This window comes from Myotis davidii, unplaced genomic scaffold, assembly GCF_000327345.1.
Source record: "Myotis davidii unplaced genomic scaffold, ASM32734v1 scaffold676, whole genome shotgun sequence".
NCBI lineage: Eukaryota > Metazoa > Chordata > Mammalia > Chiroptera > Vespertilionidae > Myotis > Myotis davidii.
This window is the reverse complement of record NW_006287321.1, coordinates 536874-545869: the sequence shown is the minus strand read 5'-3', so window position 1 is coordinate 545869 and position 8996 is coordinate 536874. Positions and strand designations below refer to the sequence as shown.

General features: G+C 43.0%; 1 protein-coding gene and 1 long non-coding RNA gene across 5 annotated transcripts in view; one reads left to right on the top strand and one right to left on the bottom strand.

Moving 5' to 3' along the window:
• Nucleotides 1-1029: 1029 nt before the first annotated feature.
• On the bottom strand, nucleotides 1030-2882 carry LOC107182353. Its single transcript, XR_001513076.1, has 2 exons — nucleotides 2811-2882; nucleotides 1030-2124 (listed from the first exon to the last, which is right to left on the bottom strand). It is a non-coding gene; the product is annotated as an uncharacterized LOC107182353 (long non-coding RNA).
• The window catches only part of RNF13 (ring finger protein 13), a 200087-nt gene continuing 193953 nt past the window's right edge, over nucleotides 2863-8996 (top strand). The window contains exon 1 of one of the 4 annotated variants that reach the window (XM_015560888.1): nucleotides 2863-2997. The gene's annotated coding sequence lies outside the window, so the exon portion shown is untranslated. Of the gene's footprint in view, nucleotides 2998-3066; nucleotides 3138-8996 lie in introns of those variants that run through there. The other 3 variants (XM_015560887.1, XM_006759084.2, XM_015560886.1) reach the window with 3 other exon arrangements.

The following is an 8996-nucleotide window of genomic DNA, read 5'->3' as shown; positions in this document are numbered from 1 at the left end:
GGCTCCCAATCCTCCTGCTTGCTCCAGCTCTGTTGCTGCAGGCCGCCATCTTGGTTGGGTTAATTTGCATATAGTCACTCTGATTGGCTGGTGGGCGTGGCTTGGGGCATAGTGAAGGTATGGTCAATTTGTATGTTTGGCTATTATTAGGTAAGATTATGCTTTGATTGGTTGAACGGACGACCGGATGACAGGACCCTTAGCATATTAGGCTTTTATTATATAGGATTCCTTCTTTTATCACAGTAATAATTTTTCTTTTCAAAATGACAAAAACTTTTTACTGATTCTAAAATTCCCTTTTTATAATTGTAAATAATGACTAGAGAAAAACTTTAACATATTTAGTTAATCTCAGTACTTAAAGAGCCTGCATTTAAAAAAATATATATTTTTATTGATTTCAGAGAGAGGAAAGGAGAGAGAGAAACATCAATGAGAGAGAGTCATTGATGGGTTGCCTCCTGCATGCCCTCTACTGGGGATCAAGCCCAAAACCCAGGCATGTGCCCTGACCAGGAATTGAACTCTGATCTCCTGATTCATGGGTCAATGTTCAACCACTGAGCAACACCAGCTGGGATCTGCATTCTTTTCATATTTTAGGGAAAATTACTTTTAAGCCATTTTAGACAATTAGGTCATTGGGTATCTTGTGTTTTTTTTTGTTTGGTTGTGGCTGCTGTCTTATAATATTTTGGACGTGGGAAATTCTACAATGCTATCTGTATTTTTAGGAGGATTTAAAAACAACAACAACACTATCAAACAGAAAGTCCTAACAGCTCCTTTTCTTTAAACCCTTATGTTTTTTTATTAATATATTTTATTGATTTTTTACAGAGAGGAAGGGAGAGAGATAGAGAGTCAGAAACATCAATGAGAGATAGACATCGATCAGCCGCCTCCTGCACATCACCTACTGGGGATGTGCCCGCAACCCAGGTACCTGCCCTTGACCGGAATCGAACCCAGGACCTTTCAGTCCGCAGGCCGATGCTCCATCTACTGAGCCAAACCGGCTTCGGCAACCCTTATGTTTTTGAAAGCCATAATTAAGATAGATATCAACCTTATGGGTTAACCTACTTTTACAAAGATAGTAGGTTTTCCCAATCTATTTTCTTCCAATTTACCTTTATTCAACACAGTGGGGAGAATTGATACTTCTTTAGAGTGAAGCACAATTAGTAGGCCTAAATGCAATACAAATAGCACTTTATCTTGTTTATAACTGAAAGAACTATACCAATTGTAACCAGAAGTGCAGATTAGTCAGATTAAAATGTTTTGTCCTCAAGGTGCTTTTACTTAAGGAATAAAAGAATCTCTTCTTTGTTCTTTTTTAACCTGTAATATTTTTTACTTCTTTCAATGTCATTTAAGAAATCTGATTTAATATAAAGCCAATTTGAGAATTAATGAAGAAATGCTTAGACATTGTAACTATGTTTACACTAATTATACTAGACTTCATAGTAATATCCCCAATTCTGATTTTTATGTACAATTATCTTAAAGGCAGGATTGTGTATTAAGTGTGACTGTCTTCACACTTGTAAAATTTAAGAATATGTAGAATATATAGTCAGAGGGTACATAGAAGAGGAAAATATGTTTGATGGCCTTTGTTATTTTATTGTAATTTGATTTTTAACATTTTTGTATTTACTTTTTGAGTAGTGTTCACAAGGTACAAAATTCAAAGGCCCCAAAAGATACACAATGGGGAATGAGTTCTCCTCCTATTCCTTTTTCAGTCACTCAGGTGTACCCAGAGCAATCAAATGAAAAGTTACATCCAATGGTATTCTGCAGGTGTTTTCTGTGCTAGCCCCTCTGGCCCCTCCTTTGTTTAAAAGATGAGGTCGAAGGATGTAAAACCTGTAAAGGCGCCTTATTTTGAAAGAGAAGCAGGACCAGAATCTAGCGTCTCCTGGCATTCTAATTCAGGACTTTATGCAATTTTTTGCAGTAAACCCACTGCTTCTTTGTTTTTTTTTTTTCCATTGCCTCTTCAAAGTGGCTAATTGGCAACTGATAATCAGTGTGGATGGTCCAATGTGGTTAAATTTCAAAGTAGCTTCGTTTGAGACTGGAACACCCAGGACGGGTAAGGTTGACCTGAAGGGAGGTAGAGGACGAGAATTTTTGATTCATCCAAAGGAGGCAAAGGTTTTAAAAGTCTGACGTAGGGCTTAATCAAATAGTTTGACTTTTGCCGAGTCCAGGAGTCGGCCCCAGTCAGGCCCAGAGTGCTAACGTCAGCGGGGCTCCCAGCCAGGCGAGGACTGTAGGTAGCCCTCCGGGTGCTCGCACCCCTAACCACTGCACCGGGATTCTAAGGCGCCGGCCTAGGTCGCGTCAGTCTCCCCTCTCAGCCTGCGGACAGCGTGCAGTGGGGATGAGGCCTCGTCCTCGTCCTTGCTGCTTCAGCCGGTCGGGCGAGTGGGTACAGGAAGAGACGCCCTGGTACCTGCTCCAGGGCCTTCCAGGCACAGCCGACCAGGGTGTCGGGCTGCTTTCGCCCAACAGCCACATCAGACCTGGGCGGCCGGACCTGGCCGCTCAGTCAGGGCCCCTCAGGACCCCACGGACCCCACTCCCGGGGACACAGTCCTCCTGGCCAGCCTGCTCCCTCCTGGCCAAAAGCAGAAGTCTGCCCCACCCTGCCCTCAGGGGAAGACGGATCGCGCAGCCAAGAACTCGACTCCACCAACTGGGCATTTCTGAGCCCCGCGAGCAGGCGGAGACACCGCGTGGGTGCGGGACGGAACCTTAGCAAACACAGCCGGGGCCCAATGGCTTACTTCCGCCTTCGGGTGCAGGCCAATGAGGCGCGTGGGGCGGGACTTCCGCCTTGTCGCCGCGCTGTCGTCCCCGCTGCCGCTCCTGGCTCTGGGGTCGGTGAGGAGACCGAGGCATGGAATCAGGTTAGGACTTCTCCCGCAGAGACGCGTCCCGCGAGCCTATCTGTGTTGTGGGGCCAGCTTCCAGGTAAGAACCCCCACGGCCTCGGAGCGGCCGGGCGCCGGGCCTGGGCCGAAGAACACACCCCCTCGCCTGACTTGGAGCTGCGAGGTCTTTGCTGTTCTTCCCCAGGCTGGGCGCAGAGGAAAATAAGCTTTTCGTAAAAGGTTATAAAGATAAAAAGCTCTGCCTTGGGAAGGCCGAGACTCCCCCACCCCACACCCCACATCCCTCTCATGAGTTTGTATCTGAAGTTGCTGGTTTATCCGTTTGGCTCCTCACAGTCCCCTGCCGAGGTGACAGGAGCTTGGGAAGATGTTTGGAAGGTTTCTCTTGCCGCGAAGTCCCCAGGCTAGACTTTAGTTGCGGGGACTCTTTAATGTTTGGAAAAAAGAGGCTGTCACCTCCTTTCTTCCCAGCCCTTTCCCTCCTCCTTTTCCACTCCCTCGCCCCCGCCCAATGGGAGCTCAGATTGTAGATGGGACGTGACTCTGCTGGACACCGAGTCCCCGGCCCTGCCTCTTAGAGTCTGCTGCTCTGCCCGGAAGGAAGCCTATTGCGTGACCGGCAGAACCCTGTGCGGGAGAAGGATCAGCCCCACCCGAGGCCAAGCGACCCCAGAAGCACTCAGGCCACCAGTAACATTGGTGGCAGCCGCTGAGTGCTCTGTCAGCTTGTGGTAAACTCCTCAATTTTGGTCTAATTTGGCAATAATAAATTTCCAAAACTATCGTTTTATCCTCACTTTCAGTACCCTGGGCAGCCACTCAGGTCCTCTTGTGTCCCCAGACCTGACCGACTGTTATTTGTCAGTGATGCAGCAGGAACAGTGAGAACGAAGACATTTCTTTCAACAATGATCTGTTGTTTTCCAAGGAGAACATCTGCAGTTTTGATACAATATAAGCCAGATTGGGCGTGCCACCAAAGGAGTTTAGTATATTAATGGATTTTGGAATCAATTTAGTGCATTGACATTAACATTAGAAAGAGAAAGAGGGGAGAAATATCAGAGGACATCCTGTGGAGTAAGAGTAGATATTTATTTCATGAAGTTTTTGTTGGTTTTTAAATATGTGTATATGAAGAAGATGTTAATGTTGTTATTCATTAATTGAAATAATGAATTAATTGAAATAAGTTATTACATAGTTAAGCCTCAATGTTTTTTTTTAAATAATTGGTAGAGCTCAGTTATTTTTGTGTTAGAAATGACAATGTTTTATTAATATATTTTTTACTTCTGCTTTTATTTGAAGCCAACCAGCTTGTTGTCTCCATGTGTAATAGTAAATCATGTGGGCAGAATCTTGGTTTGTGCAGTTTCAGTACTTGAAGGGTTTGGAATACACTCTCATCTATCCTTGTTTAAAGCTCATTTCTCTCAAGCATTTTGTTACTAGCATTCAATACCCTTCCTTTGATAGTTTTCTGCATCAGAGTAACATAGATGTAGTAGAAGTTTTTCAGGTACTAATTTTAGCAAAGTAAGGGTAAGACTAAGGGTATGATAGGTTTATGTCTTCGAGCTACATTGGGTAGGAAGGCATTTTATGTTTTATAGTTATTGCCATAGAAAAATGAAATGAAATGGCTTGGTCAAATTTCATGGTATGCTTACTTTATATTGGTATGACCTAAAAACAGTTGGTGTTTAAGTAAAAAGTATGATTTTGGACATTTTAAAATCTGGGAATTAATGTTTAGCATAAGGCAAGATGAGTTTAAACCAAAATAGTATTTTGCATCATTTGACATATTACTCTCATATGGCATTGCATATGGTAGTTTCACATGACAAAAAGGGAAGAAAGTTGGTAAGCATTGTTAGTTTTCTTAAAAGAGGAAATAGTGAATTTCTTTTTTTACAACATGGAGTTTAATCATTGTTTAAAAATAAATATATTCTGCAAATAGTTATTGAGCATATATAAAAATACAGTATTAAGCTTTCACATTATGTAAAAATTGTTTTGGAAGTAGAACATATAATTGATATAGTCAGAGTTTACATATCATAGCATATAAATAACAACAACAGTAATAATAGCTAGCATTGATTGTTTACTAAGGGCGAAATACAAGTCTAAGCACTTTATATTATCTCATGTAATTCTCACTGTTATCAATATGGTAGATAGTACTAGTACCCCCTTTTTATATGGGGAACGAAGGCATCACAAATACAAAACTTGCTGAGTTAACACAGGTTGTTACTGGAGTTACTAGAATTTGCATGTGGGCATTCTGACAGTAAAGCCTTCCATCTTGTGTCATGTTTTATTAAAAAGTACAGAACGCTGTGGGGTTATTTTGGATTGTTTCCTTGCTGGTTTGGACGACTTTGCGTAAGCTCTTTTGGCCCTCCGTTTCTTCAACTCTTCCTTAAAAAAATGTAGTAAGCCATTATGTCTTTGTGGGAACTAGGATAATTTGTAAAGCATTGGACAGAATTTGTGTTCAATGAATGATATGCCTCAGCCATTTTTCTTTCCTTGAGGATGTGAACATTCAAAATATTGTTAGAGGTTGGAGGAGGATGGGAGGCGATAGCTAGTTCCACATAAGGACACTGAACCATCAAAGGTACTGAGGTAGGAAAGCAAAATTGTATGTTTAAGGAACAGGCTGGTAAGGATACCTATTTACAGATTATGTAGATCCTTAATACCAGGGTAAGGATTTTGTACATGATTCTTAGTTGAAAAGAACGCCTTTTTATGGATATTAATCTTTTTTTTTATGGATAGTAATTTTTAACAGAAGTCTGGTGTAGTGGAAGCCTGGAGGTTGGAATACAGTGGAGTTAAAAATTACAGTAGTTGAGTCAAGAATGATGACAGTGTGATTGTAGTGAAGGGTATAGAGACCTGAGAGATGTTTACATTGACATTGGGAACTGACATATAAGTATAAGAAATTTTGGGGAGGATAGTAATCTATTAACAAAAACAAGGATATTATGAAGAACAGGTTTTGGTGGAAGGGGATTTAGGAGAAGAATTTATGATAGGGATTTCGGTTTTGGAGCTGAGGAGTTGTTCAGATGTTTGGAAATATAAAATGGGAACGGGAGCTTTGTATGTTCCATAAAAATCTAAGAGATGATTTGCTCACATTTTGAGGAAAATTCGCCTGTGGGTCAAAGTTTCAAAGGGGTGATGTGACTCTTGAAGGTTCTCAGAAATGCTAATTTCTCACTTAATAGAGATGTACCCACTATTTTTCTCTGTGATATGTTTTGTGTCCTGGGAGGACAGGAAAGAAGGTAGGTGGGAAGGAAAATTTTGGAAACCTAGCAAGACTCCTATTTATTATTTCAAGAAGAGCCAATAAATTGGAGGCTCACTAAGAACTTGGAAAGATGCTGTGATTTTTATGTAGTGCCAGGCATTCATACACACAGTTAGATGTTAAATTGTAACATCTTCAGATTTGTTATTTTTGTCATCCCTACTTTGTTACCCTTAATAGCAAAACCTTTCAAAACAGAGAACCTGTGTGCTTTTTATGGGGCAGCAACAAGAGGGGACCTAGTGAGATTGTATTTTGCTTACAGCTAAGATTGTGGAAGGAGAACCTCAAAGGATAAGAGAAGAAGGCTACATGATGGGGAGAAGAGAAATTCTGTGAATGAATCTCTGTGCTACCCATTCTCTGGCTTCAGTTTCCTCATTTTATAAAATGACGATGAGATAAGAGAATTCTGACCTTTGGTAAAAAGAAAAGAAAACCATTTGGAGACCCTTCACACTTGAAAAAACAGCTCAGATCAAAGAGTAGTAGGCCTTTAGGTTTTCTCTTTTGGCAAATTTTCTGGGGTTTGGTGTATTTGAATAGGGCATGGTGCTAAATTAAGCAGTATAATTTATCCATCTCTGAACTATTTTTACTTCCTTGTAATGCAAGGCCTGAGTTACTAGCCAATCGAATAAAATATTGAACATTAGGCACAAGTGATAGGACAAGGAAAGTTTTACATGTTCTGTCACACTATTGTTGGAAACATTACTCGGAGCCTGTTACTTATGGGTTTTTCTACAGCATTCACTCACCAAGTATTTATTAAGTGCCTTCTATGTCTGTTCTAGGCACTCAGAGTACATTAGTGAACCAAAGAGACAAAATCCTTGACCCCATGGAAATTATCTTTCAGTGGGAGAAGTAAGGTAAATTTAGTAATGGAAAGTAATTAGATTTTTCTTATCCTATCTAATAATAGACAAACATGGTAATTGACTGTATCTTCACTACGCCTCCCATGGGCTAATCAGCAAGATATACAAATTAACCACCAACAAAGATGGCGGCGAATCTGCATACTGCAGGCAGGGCAGGACAGCGTGAGCTGCCAGCGTGAGCCAGTATCCAGGCCCTCATGGGTGACCCCAGAAGCCGCCTGCCTGCTGCCCGTCATCGGATTTGGTCCCGGGCCGCAGGCAGGCCAGCCCCAGAAGCCCCAGAAGCCGCCTGCCTGCTGCCTGTCATCGGATCCGGTCCCGGGCCACAGGCAGCATACTGCAGGCAGGGCAGGACAGCGTGAGCTGCCAGCGTGAGCCAGTATCCAGGCCCTCATGGGTGACCCCAGAAGCCGCCTGCCTGCTGCCCGTCATCGGATTTGGTCCCGGGCCGCAGGCAGGCCAGCCCCAGAAGCCCCAGAAGCCGCCTGCCTGCTGCCTGTCATCGGATCCGGTCCCGGGCCACAGGCAGCCGGGCCCCAGAAGCCCCAGAAGCTGCCAGATATGGCGGTAACTCCATCAGTAAGCACTCTGAAAGTCAGTGGCATAAATGCACCAATTAAAAGACAGATTATGAGGGTGAATCAAAAACAAAACCCACTTTAAATATAAACACACATATAGATTAAAAGTAAATGAATTAAGCTGCAGCCTGTTTTGCTCAGTGGATAGAGCATTAGCCCATGGACTGAAGGGTCCCAGGTTTGATTCCAGTCAAGGGCATGTACCTCAGTTGCTGGCTTGATCCCCAGTCCCTATCAGAGCATGTGCAGTAGGGAACCAATCAATTTGTCTCCCTTTCCCTTCACTCTCTCTAAAATTCAATGGAAAAATATCCTTGGGTGAAGATTAACAAAAACAAAGTAAATGGATTAAGTAACATTAAAGAGATTATAAGAAAAATGTATTCCAAATTTTGTTAGTTGTATAATGGTTATGTTTAAATTATTAACACCTAAGAAATTGGGTGAAGGGTACATATAATATGCTGTAGGATCCTAACCAGTTTGGCTCAGTGGATAGAGTGTCAGCCTGCAGAATGAAGGGTCCCGGGTTCGATTCCGGCCAATGGCATGTACCTTGCTGGCGGGCACATCCCTAGCAGGGGCTGTGCAGGAGGCAGCTGATCAATGTTTCTCTCTCATCAATATTTCTAACTCTCTATCCCTCTCCCTTCCTCTCTGTGTGTGTGTGTGTGTGTGTGTGTGTGTGTGTGTGTGTGAATACTAATCCTATCTAATAAAAGAGAAACATGCAAATTGACCATAACCCCGACACCCTTCCCATTGGCTAATCAGCAGGATATGCAAATTAACTGCCAACCAAGATGGCGGCTGGCAGTCACGCAGCTGAAGCAAATAGGAGGCTTGCTTGCTCCAGTGCCGGAGGAAGCCAACGTTCCTGGCCTGCCACTGCCAGCCTCTGAGCTAAACTCTAAGCAACTATGTTACAATTATAGAAGCTAAACAAGCTCCAGAGACCTGCTTTCAGCCAGCTTTGGCCTCAGAGCTTAGAGCTGCAGTGATGGCAACAGAGTTTCAATTATAGAAGCCAAACAGACCCAGAAACCTGCTTTCAACCCTCAGAGCTGGAGCTGGTTCTCAGCTCCAGTGAAATCTATGGAAGGTAAATAAACCCCAGAATAAAAAAACAAAAGGAGAGGCTGGGAGCTTAAGGTGCCCTCCAGCCTGAAACCGGCTCTCAGGCCCTTACCCAGACCAACCAGGCACCCAGTGGGGACCCCCACCCTGAAGGGGGTGTGACCAGCTGCAAACAACCTTCAGCCTG